The 13,036-nt window shown below is 46.0% G+C and overlaps 1 protein-coding gene across 4 annotated transcripts in view; it reads right to left on the bottom strand.

The window, feature by feature from the left end:
• Positions 1-13,036, bottom strand: part of ILDR2 (immunoglobulin like domain containing receptor 2) — a 1,152,771-nt gene that overhangs the window by 645,648 nt on the left and 494,087 nt on the right. The gene's annotated exons all lie outside the window — the stretch shown is intronic.

Below are 13,036 nucleotides of genomic sequence, written 5' to 3'. Positions count from 1 at the left end.
GTATACTTGATTCCCTTCCTGTTTCTCTGCTCTGCATTGAGCACCCCACCTACCACTCTAGCACTCTAGCACTCTGTACTTTGGTTGAGTCCAAAACAAAATCTAGTGGGTATTTAACCACTCTCCTGGGATGTAGGACCTTGCGACAATGACTGGGATCCCATCTCTGGGCTCCAACGCCATGGGCTCAGCCTCCCCACATATTCAAATGCTGCCTTTGCATTGGTGAGGAAATGGGCCCTCTTCTGTACCATTATCTTTAATGTGGCGGTGTGCCGCATTGGCAAAAAGAGGACTCCTGGCGCTGTGGGTGCTCTTGACCAATGAAACATACTTCCTTCCTTGTCGCCAGAGGCGTTGCTAGGGTGGGAGATCTCAGGGGGTTAGAGCCCTGGGTCTTTTGGTTGTAGCACCGGATAGACGCTCAGGGGTTACAACCAAAAAGGCTAGCTAGCCCCCAGTCCCGACAGTCCCAAAATTAGCATAGCCTCGGATCTTTTCCAGATCTAGCAACACCCCTGCTTGTTGCACTGTGATGGACAAGTCTGGGTAGAATGTTGTGTGGGCTTGCTCAGCTGTCACATTGCCTTTTTCTCTCGCAGCTCCAAGAATCGCATCGCAAACGTCATTATTTAAAGTCGTTGCGATTATTGGACGTGGAATACACCCTGCTCTCAAAGAGTCACTGTCCTCTAGCCACAATGAAAATATCTGACAACTTTGCATCGTGGACAGCCTTCTCTCAATCAGGTCCTCAGAACATGGCTCCGCGGGTCCGACCGAAATTGATTCTGGAACCCTGTGGATCCACATGTTGCTTGTGCGTAACCTGTCTTCTTGATCCTCTATTCTGGCAATCGCTATTTTCTGATTTGAGGTCATCCTGTGCACCTGCTCCCTCCTTCTTGTCTTGCGAGTCTCCACCCCATTTTTTCACCTCCTCAAGCAGCTCCTCCATATTATCCATGCATCCTCTGCCGCATTTAGTCAAGTTTCACTGCAATGTTATCCTCTTTGGCAGCACGAGTACCTCTCGAGGCTTTCGTGTCAGCATACCTGGCTTGCTTTATATAACAAGAGGAGAGCACAGCGCCCTACCCCAGGGTCTCACTTGCTGCTCTGCCGTTGCCTCAGCCTTGCAGTGCTGGGACGGCTTTGGATACGGTGTACTCGCCATCTTTTCTTCATCCACTTGTACCTTTATGATCTGCTATGTCACTTCCTCCAGTATAACAGGGCACCTTTAATTTCATTATTTCCGTATTTAACTGGGGCCACATTACAAGTTGGCCGGTGCGGCTAAAACCGCTACATTACCGCATCGCCTAACTAAAAACCTCCAACAAAATAAAAACCTCCAACACAATGCTGGAGATAATTCTGCCACATTACTGCCAAAAAATTGCACTTTTGGCAGAATTATCTTATTTATTGATTTATTTTGGCATTTGTAGAGGGCACCTAACCCTGAGGCATCTAGTCGCTGAATTACCACTGGCAGAATTACCGCCAGTGTTAATTCTGCCGGACCAAGTGGCGGTAACAATACATTCATTCGGTGGTATGTCTGTGGATTTACCGCTGAAATACCACCATACCTCTAATGAGGCCCCAAGTGTTTCAGCAGGTGGACAACTCTGACCGTGGATGCCACTTAACAGGAAGCACTGCAATGCAGAGTTCTAGCCTGCAGGGGGCCACCTCTTCAAAGGAGCATTTATAGTCCTACTAGCTCCACATAGGTATTTTTTTCCCTGTGGTTGGCGGTCCACCCCCTGACACGTTCCCAGACGCCAAAGTCAGAAGCAAGGACTAGTTGAGGTGCTCATGCATGCCCTAGAGAAATCTGAACACCCTGTAACTGCACAGAAGGAACCAATACTTTAGCCCCCAAAAAGGCCTCATTCATCAGGCAAGGATGTGACGATAGGCCTTTCCCCTTCTGTAATGGCTTGGCAGGCGAAGAACGATGGTTTGGAGGGTTGCCCAGAGGAACGCCAGTGGTTATGATTCATTCTAAACCTTCCAGCCATCACCTCTTTGTTTTTGCTTTGTCACCCCGAGTGGGACGGGTATGCCCAGACTTGGTTCCCATGCCTGTGGGCCTAGAGACCCAAGCTACTCCTCACTGATGTGGCCCAACAAGGCCGAAACATGTTTGGGGATGCTTGTGGTCTCATTCAGAAGGGATGTGACCTAGCATTTCGGGCTGGACTACCCCTTTTGGGGTGGGGCCAAGCCTGATTTGCATATGGTATTTCCCCTTCTGTAATGGCTTGGCAGGCGAAGAACGATGGTCTGGAGGGTTGCCCAGAGCAATACCAGAGGTTAGGGTTCATTCTAAACCTTCCAGCCATCATCTCTTTGTTTTTGCTAAGGATGTGACGATAGCCTGCACCACGCCCACCTCTCAGGGTGACTGTTCTTTCACCTCAGCCCCATCTCACGTAAAACAAAAAGAAGCCCAACCCCGTTATGTGATTCCACTTGACACCACATCAAACACGCATTGGCAATGCCAACATCTTGGACTTTTATGTAGGCATAGAAAAGGCACTTCCCAGGCACAGCCTTAGTGGTTTTAACTGGCCATTGATGGTAGCAGGTGCAAAATGGTGCGAGTACCTGGGCATCTAATCGCAGTGCCTGGCAAATGCCTAATACATATACACAAGCCAAAACCGGCAGGCTTTTGACAATGCCTGTTTTTTAACTATAATTCAGTAACGGAGACCCATTTGTTAAACAGGGATTTGCGAGCAGAATGGCACACAAATCCCTGTTTTTTGGCGCACAAATTCCATGAATCAGCCCCATAGTGTTTATAAATTCAGTGGCTGAAGGCAGGCCTGGTTAAGACATTTTCATTACACCAGTAGTGGGTTTATAACTCCAATTAAGTCATGAGCTCTCAGAAGACTGCTACAAAAAAACACTGGCAAGCACTTTGAGGGCAATGTTTGATGCTATGGCTTGAAAGAGTTCCCTCACGAGAGGTGTTTTGAGTGGTGAGTAGCAGGAACTGGGTGGCAATGGTCACAGTCATTATGATATGATATTTATAACGCACGCAATACCCAGAGGTTTCTAAGCGAGGACCCGGGGATCAAACCTGTGGTGCCCCCCTGTCGTCTTGCTTCCATGGCGAGCACGTTGCCCCTGAGCTATCCTCCCGAGACATTAGCAGGACCATGAACAGGCAATGGGTGGGCAAATAACCAAGCAACATCATCAAGCCTTGTGTCCTGAATATGCCATTTCTCCCTATCTGTAGTCCAATGCCATCATTTTGGCTTATAGGTGGCTCTGCCACGCATTAGCCCAAACTAAGTGCCTGTAAAATACAGACACAAGCTTGGACTGGCCCTTTGGGTGTTCGGCCATTGCCTGAAGTGATCGCAAGCCACTGTGGGGTAGTTTAGGTGGGCCGATCTGGGGCCTGTTTTGAAAGGAATGCACTTTTCACATTGCACTAACATAGTCTTGGTGCAATATGGTTGGCAGGAATTCCATTGCTGTGCAGGGTTGTTGGGGCCAGACAACAATGTCCCAACATTCACTGTTGACACGCACAAGCCACGTGACGCACATAGATCAATGGGGTCGCATTTTTTCTGGTGTGCCAAAGAGGGGCCTAACAAGTGAAGCCTGACATGCCTGAGAAATGCCTTGAAACTTTTCACACTCACAAAAAAACATAAAATGCCATATTATGCGAATTTGTCCTAATACAAGTATTAAAAAAATAAAATTACAATGTACACTGAACAATTAACTTCTAAAAACAATAAATCTATTTGTTAAAATAAATGATCAATGTTCTTACGAAATACATTAAACTCACATTTCATTCAAATACATCACATAACAAAACAGCAAACATTAAAATACAATGATCGACAAAACATAATAGCAGCACCATATTAAAGAATAAAGTGTCTAGTGCATAGCGCCATCATGGATCATGTATTTGTGTCGCAAAATGCTAACAGACAATGCCTAGTGCACAGAGCCGTCCACAATCATCTGATTTAAAATAGCATCAATAGCTCGAACAGCTGCAATTGTCAAAGATGTCTGATACTCTACAGATAAACGATTCCAGAAACATATGGAGTGCCCAACATATCACAAGATCCAACAAAGGGGCACAAGTGCAAAAGGAGACTAGTTAAAGTGCCTGTACAATCCCCCAGCAGGTGTTTCCAAGATTCAACTTGTCACTCATTGCCACAGAACCTACACAAATGCAAACCAGAACGCGACTTAGCTCGGTAGGTCAGATCGAACCAATGCGAACCAGAACGCGACTTAGCTCGGATAGGTCAGATCTCGCCAATTGGCAGGGTGTTCAATGTGAACCAGAACGCGACTTAGCTCGGATAGGTCAGATCTCACCAATACGAACCAGAACGCGACTTAGCTCGGATAGGTCAGGTCTCACCAATTGGCAGTGTGTTCAATCGGAACCTCAGAAAGATATTCTGAAGAACTCTCAGCAAATATTCAGGTCAGGTCACCAATTCTCTGTGTTACTGGTCACAATGTTTATACAATTTCTACTTAGACATACTTTCGTAGTTATCTATCCACTCATACCCCCACAGCCTTTTCTTAACCTTTGAAGGATTGTCAATCGAAAGATCTCCATCAAGAGTTCCCAGCATTAGCTCACACTTCTCAGACAGGTTGGATAACATGTAACAATTCACTAGAGAGCAAAGCATTGTGGAGAAGCTCGGACACAGAGCCTTTCAAAGGGGCAATGAGTCTGTGATTATAGACATTGCATGGTACACTGAATTCGAGATTTTAAAGAATGTATGTCCAATTGCTATTTTATAATCGATATTGGCACCGAGCTTGGAAGTAGAAGTGACTTTCTCCATAGCAGGCCCTCTGATCTAGTCGGATAGGGCCATTCTGCTAGGTACCAAAGCTCCGACCCATAGACAACACTAAGCACGATTTTCCCCTGGTAATATTTAACCGGGTTAAGAAATGAGAAGCAGCAATATCTGAACTTCTTTTTAAAGGAACAATAATGAGGAAGTACATTACTTTTTGCAAATATGTGAGCCTACGTATTGGAAGAGTTTCACCTTTTCGATAGGTATATTTTCCAGTTCACGTGTCTTCTAGTATTGGTGAAGTGGATTATTTAGATAACATGACCCGAGGAGGGGGGCCATTACCAGTCGGGTAATGCCCCCTGGGCCATTGTTAGAAGCCCGAGCGAAGCAAGGGCTTTAACGGAGCCCCAGTGGCATTACCCAACCAGTAATGCTCGCCCTCCGATGGTCATATTGCCAATAGTACCCTGTAACGTCGTACCAGGGTACTAATTGCAATTTTTCTCGAGTCAAGGGAAGGCACTGGAACCGTTTCTTTACTCGAGAAAAAAAAAGCAAAAAAATGGCAGCCAGTGATCAGGGAGAAGGGACTAAACATAGTCCCTTCTCCCTTTCCATGGTGGCCATTAAACCAATGTTAAAAACAAGTGAACAAAAAAATGGGCGCCATGGAGGGGTGAAGGGACAACACGTAGTTCCTTCTCCCGTTCCATGGCAGCCACTCGTGAAAAGAACTCTGGGACACAGCGGTGCACAGAGCCTTGTCGGGCGGGTAAGGCCCGGGGGAAGGCCAATGAGCTTGCTCTTTACACGCTCATTGACCCTCGCCGGGTACTCATTTTGTTTTCTGAACATTAATCACCAGTTTGTTTTCTAAAAGATAGGCATTTAGGGCCAGCTGTAGACCCGCTGCCGTGTGATTGAATAATAGGATGTCATCCGCATGGACAATACACTGAATATGATGGCCAGCTAATTTTCGGTGGAACACTCTTTCTTTCTAAAATGCCTTACTTAAATTTGAGATGTATTAATTGAAGAGACAGGGAGCTAATACACAGCCCTGTGTGTCTCATGCCAAAAAATGTTGGAATCAAGTCGGATAACCTCCCCTGGTTATCTAACCTTGCCCTAATTGAAGAGGTGGCATGTAGCTTATGTCCAGCAAACTTAAAGGGAAGCCCCAGTCTGCTAATTTGCTCCATAACCTTGTCCTGTTTACAAAGTCAAACGCAAGTCTACAGTTGCCACAAAGAAGTTACATGCCTTTCTCCGCCATGCTTTATTCAGCTGGGTCCCAATGGCTTTGTTAAAGCCGGTTTTGAATTTCTCAATTATGCCAGTGTTGGGCTCCCAAACTTCCAGTTCCTGCAGAAGTTAAATCCTTACTACAGGAATCAAACATCGCAATTGGACGATCATTTGAAGGTTGCCTGTCTGTTGCCTTTCTTATGTACAGGAACTGTAAAGCCTTCTGACCAGGAAGGCGGGAATTTTTTGGATCGTACCATGTTGGAAAATAGGATGCCCAGGATATAAAACCACCCCCAGAGTCAGCCTTCATGGCCAGATTAGGAATGTCCTCGGGTCCAGCAACGCTAGAGATCTTAGATTTAATGATGAGTAATTCCATCGAGTCTACCTTGACCGGCATTGACCATTTTGCGGACAATGTTATCCGAACAGGAACAACATTGTCAGAACAATCTCGAAAAGCGGTGGCACCAAGAGTCATGTGAATGGTAATAGTCACCATAGGTAATATTCAGTATCACGTGTTTCATTGCTACCATCATACATCAAGCAATACCAACCAGTGCCCCAGAGCCAAGGGGCAGTGAGCACATGTAAGGAACAGCCTCACATATGCAGGTTCTGCAATTATATGCCAAGTGCAACCGCATTAATGCTATCCAATGCTTCTGATGCATGACATAGTCAGCACCTGTAATGTGCAGCCTTACGTGTGCAGGTTCTGCAATTATATGCCAGATGCATGCTCAAGCACCTCATTAATGCCATCCAATGCATCTGATACACGACTTAGTCACAACATGTAATGTGCAGCCTCCCATGTGCAGGTTCTGCAATTATATGCCAGATGCATGCTCAAGCACCTCATTAATGCCATCCAATGCATCTGATACACGACTTAGTCACAACATGTAATGTGCAGCCTCCCATGTGCAGGTTCTGTAATTATATGCCAGATGCATGCTCAAGCACCTCATTAATGCCATCCAATGCATCTGATGCATGATATAGTCACCACCTGTAATGTGCAGCCTTACCCCTGCAGGTTCTGCAATTATATGCCAGATGCATGCTCAAGCACCTCATTAATGCCATCCAATGCATCTGATGCATGATATAGTCACCACCTGTAATGTGCAGCCTTACCCCTGCAGGTTCTGCAATTATATGCCAGATGCATGCTCAAGCACCTCATTAATGCCATCCAATGTATCTGATACACGACTTAGTCACAACATGTAATGTGCAGCCTCCCATGTGCAGGTTCTGCAATTATATGCCAGATGCATGCTCAAGCACCTCATTAATGCCATCCAATGCATCTGATGCATGACATAGTCACCATGTAATGTGCAGCCTCCCATGTGCAGGTTCTGCGATTATATGCCAAATACACCTGGAAGTACCTCATTATTGCCATCCAATGCATCTGATGCATGATATAGTCACCACCTGTAATGTGCAGCCTTACCCCTGCAGGTTCTGCAATTATATGCCAGATGCATGCTCAAGCACCTCATTAATGCCATCCAATGCATCTTATACACGACTTAGTCACAACATGTAATGTGCAGCCTCCCATGTGCAGGTTCTGCAATTATATGCCAGATGCATGCTCAAGCACCTCATTAATGCCATCCAATGCATCTGATACAAGACTTAGTCACAACATGTAATGTGCAGCCTCCCATGTGCAGGTTCTGCAATTATATGCCAGATGCATGCTCAAGCACCTCATTAATGCCATCCAATGCATCTGATACAAGACTTAGTCACAACATGTAATGTGCAGCCTCCCATGTGCAGGTTCTGCAATTATATGCCAGATGCATGCTCAAGCACCTCATTAATGTCATCCAATGCATCTGATGCATGACATAGTCACCACCTGTAATGTGCAGCCTCCCATGTGCAGGTTCTGTAATTATATGCCAAGTGCAGCCTCAAGCACCTCCTCAATGCCATCCAATGCATCTGATACATGACAGTCATGACATGTAATGTGCAGTCTTACGTGTGCAGGAACTGCCATGATATGTCAACTGCAACATAAACTGCTCCAGTAATGCCATGCAATACTTCATATACATAATATTGTTGTCACCATGTGTAATGTGCAGCCTCACATGTAGAGTTGCTGCTATTAGATGCCAAGCTTAGCCTCAAATCCCTAGTAATACCTGTGAGGAACTCATGGTGACAGCAGTAAAGACAGACACAAGTGATCACAGTTCAAGGGTGTTTATTAAACTGTATGCAGGTTGAAAAACACCTAATCTAAACTTAATCTGAGATGGGAGCAAGCGTCGACCATCAATTGAAAATAAGGCAGTCCCAGTGGCGTTGTGTCAAATAGAAAGGGCCTATACTAAGAAACCTATTGCCAAACCTTACAACTAATACTAAAAGGTGTGGGGTGGTTTTCAAGAAAAGAAAGAAATGTCCACATATAATATGTCAGGATGCCGTAGCATGGATCTCGGCCTTACGATTCCCTCTGCAGTGGTTTCGTGGGTCTGCGTTGGAAAGGGCAAAGTCGTGTCTCTCCTTGTGATCCTCTCGATATTTGCCACCTTTCTCCTCTTGAACTGCCGGACCTGGATAGCTTTCTCGTCATGCAGTCTGCCCTGCTTGTACTATGCTCTCTTGCTCCACCTTTTATCCCTGTGGGGAAGGCAAAGGGCCGTCAGGTGTGTATGATTCTGATAAATTGCCTGACCTTGTCTGACCCTTGTATTGGGAAATGTCAGGTAAACGGCTGTGGTGTTAGTCCGTTCTCTGGTGTGTCGTGTGAAAGTGTGTGTGTCAGAAAAGGGGGTGAGGGGCAGTGGTTTTGAATGTCCTACGTGGTAGGATGGGGAAAGGGTGTTGAAGGAAGTGGGATACCGCGTCTCACCCATCAGAGTCACACTCCCACTCCCCAAGGATCTCCCATCCAGGTGATCCTCCCTCACTGGTCCACCCCCAGGAACTGGATCCAATAGCGATGGCCGTGTCCTGGCCACCTGCATGACAGATCCCGAGGGACTAGCTGGGGAGACACCTTCTGGTTTCTCACATGCCTCACAAGCCTAGTACCTGCCTTCATATACCCAGGGCAACCTCAAACCCCTCAGTAGTGCCATTCTAGTCCAGTAAATACCTCACCTGTCCAGTCGCTGCAAATAAATGCTATGCAAAGCCTTAAATGCTTGAGTGATGCCATTCAGTGTGAGTTTCAAGTGTATATGCATGGCAGAGGTTAGCATCCGTAATATGTCACCTCATATACACAGTTGCTGCCATCATATTCCAAGCCAATCTGCTCAGGCCTCTCCAACCCGGGCCACCTGATTGTCAGATCACCAAGTGCCCTGCCCTGTCCCACCACTCGCCCAGTCTCATCTGTATGGCAAGGCCTTCAATGTGAAGCTGCTGAGGGACAATGCGTGGGAACTGCAGAAAGTAAACAGAACTCTCCTAAGAGCTCTCTCTGCCTTCAGGCTGACACTGTACCAGTGATCCTTGAGCCCCGGGCGTGCAAGGTCAGTGTCAGGGGTACCAAGGGAGCTGCCAGGGGTACTGCTGATGACTTCCAAAGGGCATCCCTGAAAGAGGAGAGTGGGCAAGAGCGAGGGAAGGCACAGGGTCCTGGAGACTTGTGACCGATTCCTGATTCCTAAGGGGGGCACTCAGAGTGGGACACACCTGCAAGCCTTCAATGTAAAGCCGGGGGTGGGCGAATGGAGGACGGAGTGGTGAGCAGATAACGAGGAAGCATTTGCCCAGTAAGATTAACAGCCAGTTCATTAGAATTTAGCTCATAATCCTTTGAGGGTGCATAGCACATTTTCGATACACCTCGGTGGCATATGGCAACATGAGACAGCGGGCATAATACAACAATCATTGGCACTGCCAACAGTTGGGGTTTTGTGTAGGCAGAGGAAAGGCACTGGCCAGGCACTGCTGCAGTGGTATTAACTGCACATTGATGGCAGCAGGTGCAAAATGGAGCGAGCACCTGGGCATCTAATAGTAGTGCCTGGCAAATGCCTAATACTTATGTACAAGCCAAAGCTGTTGGCTTTGCCAATGATTGTTTTTAATCGGCCATCAGTAACGGACGCGCTTATAAATCGAGTGGCTGAAGCCGACTTCAGAATGTGTAGAGTTTTCCTGGGGGCGGAGGACTCTGGGTAGCGGCAGGTGCATTGACCTGCTCTACGCTAGAGCGTTTTTCTCCAGAATGTGCACTTCCATCTTCTGCGCATCTGCTACGCAAATGGAAGCAACTGTGCTAATGAGATAAATGAGTGGGTAAGAGACAGTGGCTTGGTGTGCACAGTGCCATTTTTGTTTCATGACTGACAACAGGTATTCATGGTTTCTTCCCTGGCCGGCCACGCATGGGCTATTATTTATCCATCTTAACCATGGTCGGCCAGGCAAGGCCATTGTTTGTCCATGTTATTTACCTCAGCGATCCAGGGGTTCTCCATTGTTGGGCAGGGAAGCCCATTGTTTATCCATAGCATGTAACACCGTTTTCCATGGTTTCTCTGTAGCCCAGCAGAGATGACTATGGTTTTCTGCGATTTTTCTAAGGTGACCTGAGTTGTCTTACCAGTTTCCATATGAATTGTGTGATCTTGGGGACAATCTATTCATCTCTCTGTTCCAGTGCTGCAGTTACCTTACCAGCCCATGTTTGGATCACCTGGAGGTAAACTGATTCACACAGCTGCTCTATATACAAACATGCACTGGCAAAGCCAACAATTTAGAATGTTGTTGAGGCATGGGAAGGCATTTATCAAGCACTGCCATAAATGTGCTACCTGGCCATAATATGGCAACAGGTTGAAATGGTGTGAGTACCTGGGCAAATGATGTAATTGCCTGGCAATGTATACCTATGGACGAGTGCAAGCTGTTGGCTTTGCCAATGCTTGTCTTTAAATAAACTTCGGTGCAAGGAACAGGTGTGAGGACACACATATTTCTCACACATAAAGTGTCTAAAGGCACATTTTGTTAAGGCATTTTTATTATCACACGAGCTAATTTAAAGCATCAATTAAGCAATTAACTTTCTGAAAACTGCTAAAAGAAATGTCAGACCCCGCACAACACACAGTTTGATGTTACTGCATGGTAAGGCTATCCCAAAGAGATCCCAGGAGGGCGTATTTTGGTCGAGAGGGGCAGAAAGTGTATGGGGTGGCAAAAGACATTAGCATGGCCCTGGGTAGTCAGCTGGTGTGTAAAAGTCCAAACAAAACCCTCAAACTATGTGTCTCTCCTCATGTCGTATCTCTCTCCTTGTGGTATTAGAATACAAAGGTTTATGCTAATAGGTGGTGCTCAAGTGCCAAATAATAGCAAAACTAAAAAGAAAACGTGTGCTAATGTAAATTGTTCTTTCATTGGTCATTTTCAGCAGATGTGTTGCTGGTTCATGGAGTTAAACAAAGTACTGGTACCCCTTGTTAATGGGGTGAAGTGAACTGATATCCTACAGACCAGATGGCCTTTGACAGGCCTCTTGCTCTTTAGCCGATGCCCTTCCTGGATACATGTATGTGTATAATACCAGTTTAATAGATCATTGTGTGCTTTCCCCAGTCCTCCATGGGTGAAGACTTTTGCCCCAAAGTCACCCCGGTGAGATTGGAGGACGAAATTGGCAGCCGGTGCTTTACCAGCACTTGGAACAGGTTCAACTCTCCTTGAGTGCTGATATTTACAAACGCTGAGACATACACTAATGACCCGAAGGAGGCCTCCAATTCCATGACCCTCGTTTTCCAATTTGGGGTGAATTCCGTTACTTTTTTTATCCGTGTAGGGCCTCCAGTGTGTGCTGAGGGCCCTGGTGCGGGCCTTGGTTCTAGAGCAGTCAGATCCGCAAGCCATCTGTGTTGCCCTTTTTCTACAAAAGATTAGATGTTTCTGTTAAACTTCAGACTTCCCTGGGGGCTAATCCTATTGACCAGTTCAAATGGCTCCCATTTGATCCGGTTAATTTTACACTCCAGGAGAACAGCTGCAACATAAATCTGTTTACTTGTGTGCAATGGTCATTATTTGTTTACACATTTTTCTTTTCTAATCAGATGAAATCCCATTGTCCGTTTCTGTGGAAAATCGGCGGGGCATTGGGCCTCATTACGAGTTTGGTGGTAATTCAGTGATAAATCCCCAGAATTACCATTAGACTCTTTTACCGTTACCACCACTGGGTCACGTGGGTTTACCACGGACTCGAAGTTGTGCTGATTCCCAATTTTTGGAGTCTGTAGGAGTCCATGGGGATTGTTGGCAGGCTTACCATACCGCCTGCGGCATTACTGCATAGTAATATGCAGTTTTCTGGAGATAAAGTGGCAGATTAACCTCCAGCTTTTTGCTGGTGGTAAATTCTCCACTTTTGGTAGTGTTAGAAAAAATGGTGGCAGTGCCAAAAAAAGTGGTAGTAACACAATTACTGCCACTTTTTTCCCGCAACGCTGAACACGTAATGAAGCCTATGGGCTAAAAAACGCTATGTAAGGAGCATGAAAATACTACATAAGCAAATAGTTTTGAGAGCAGTTATAGGAAAAACTACTATATGTGTATAGGAGTCTTATTTTGACATCTAGGAGAAGCCTGTGGGAAGGTTCTGAACACATAGGGTGTGATTGCCGTGTGTGTGTGTGTGTGTGAAGGCATATTCTACACATCTAGGAGGAAGTGCTGTATTTATATATGCACGGTATTTCTTAAGTTTTATTATGCACTGCAGGCAGACAGCTTGTTGCTACTACGCCTGTTGCTTAGTCATCATCCAGGAGTAATGACTGTTTTACTTGGGTGACTAGAATATTTACAGGGGAAGGGATCCCGGTCTCTCTTCCTCTAATGCCTTGGTAGACACTCCACTGTGTAGATATTTGCCCGGAAGA

The sequence above is a fragment of the Ambystoma mexicanum genome, chromosome 7p (genome assembly GCF_040938575.1).
Source record: "Ambystoma mexicanum isolate Mex_15411 chromosome 7p, UKY_AmexF1_1, whole genome shotgun sequence".
Taxonomy (NCBI): domain Eukaryota; kingdom Metazoa; phylum Chordata; class Amphibia; order Caudata; family Ambystomatidae; genus Ambystoma; species Ambystoma mexicanum.
This window is presented reverse-complemented; position numbering and strand designations above follow the sequence as displayed.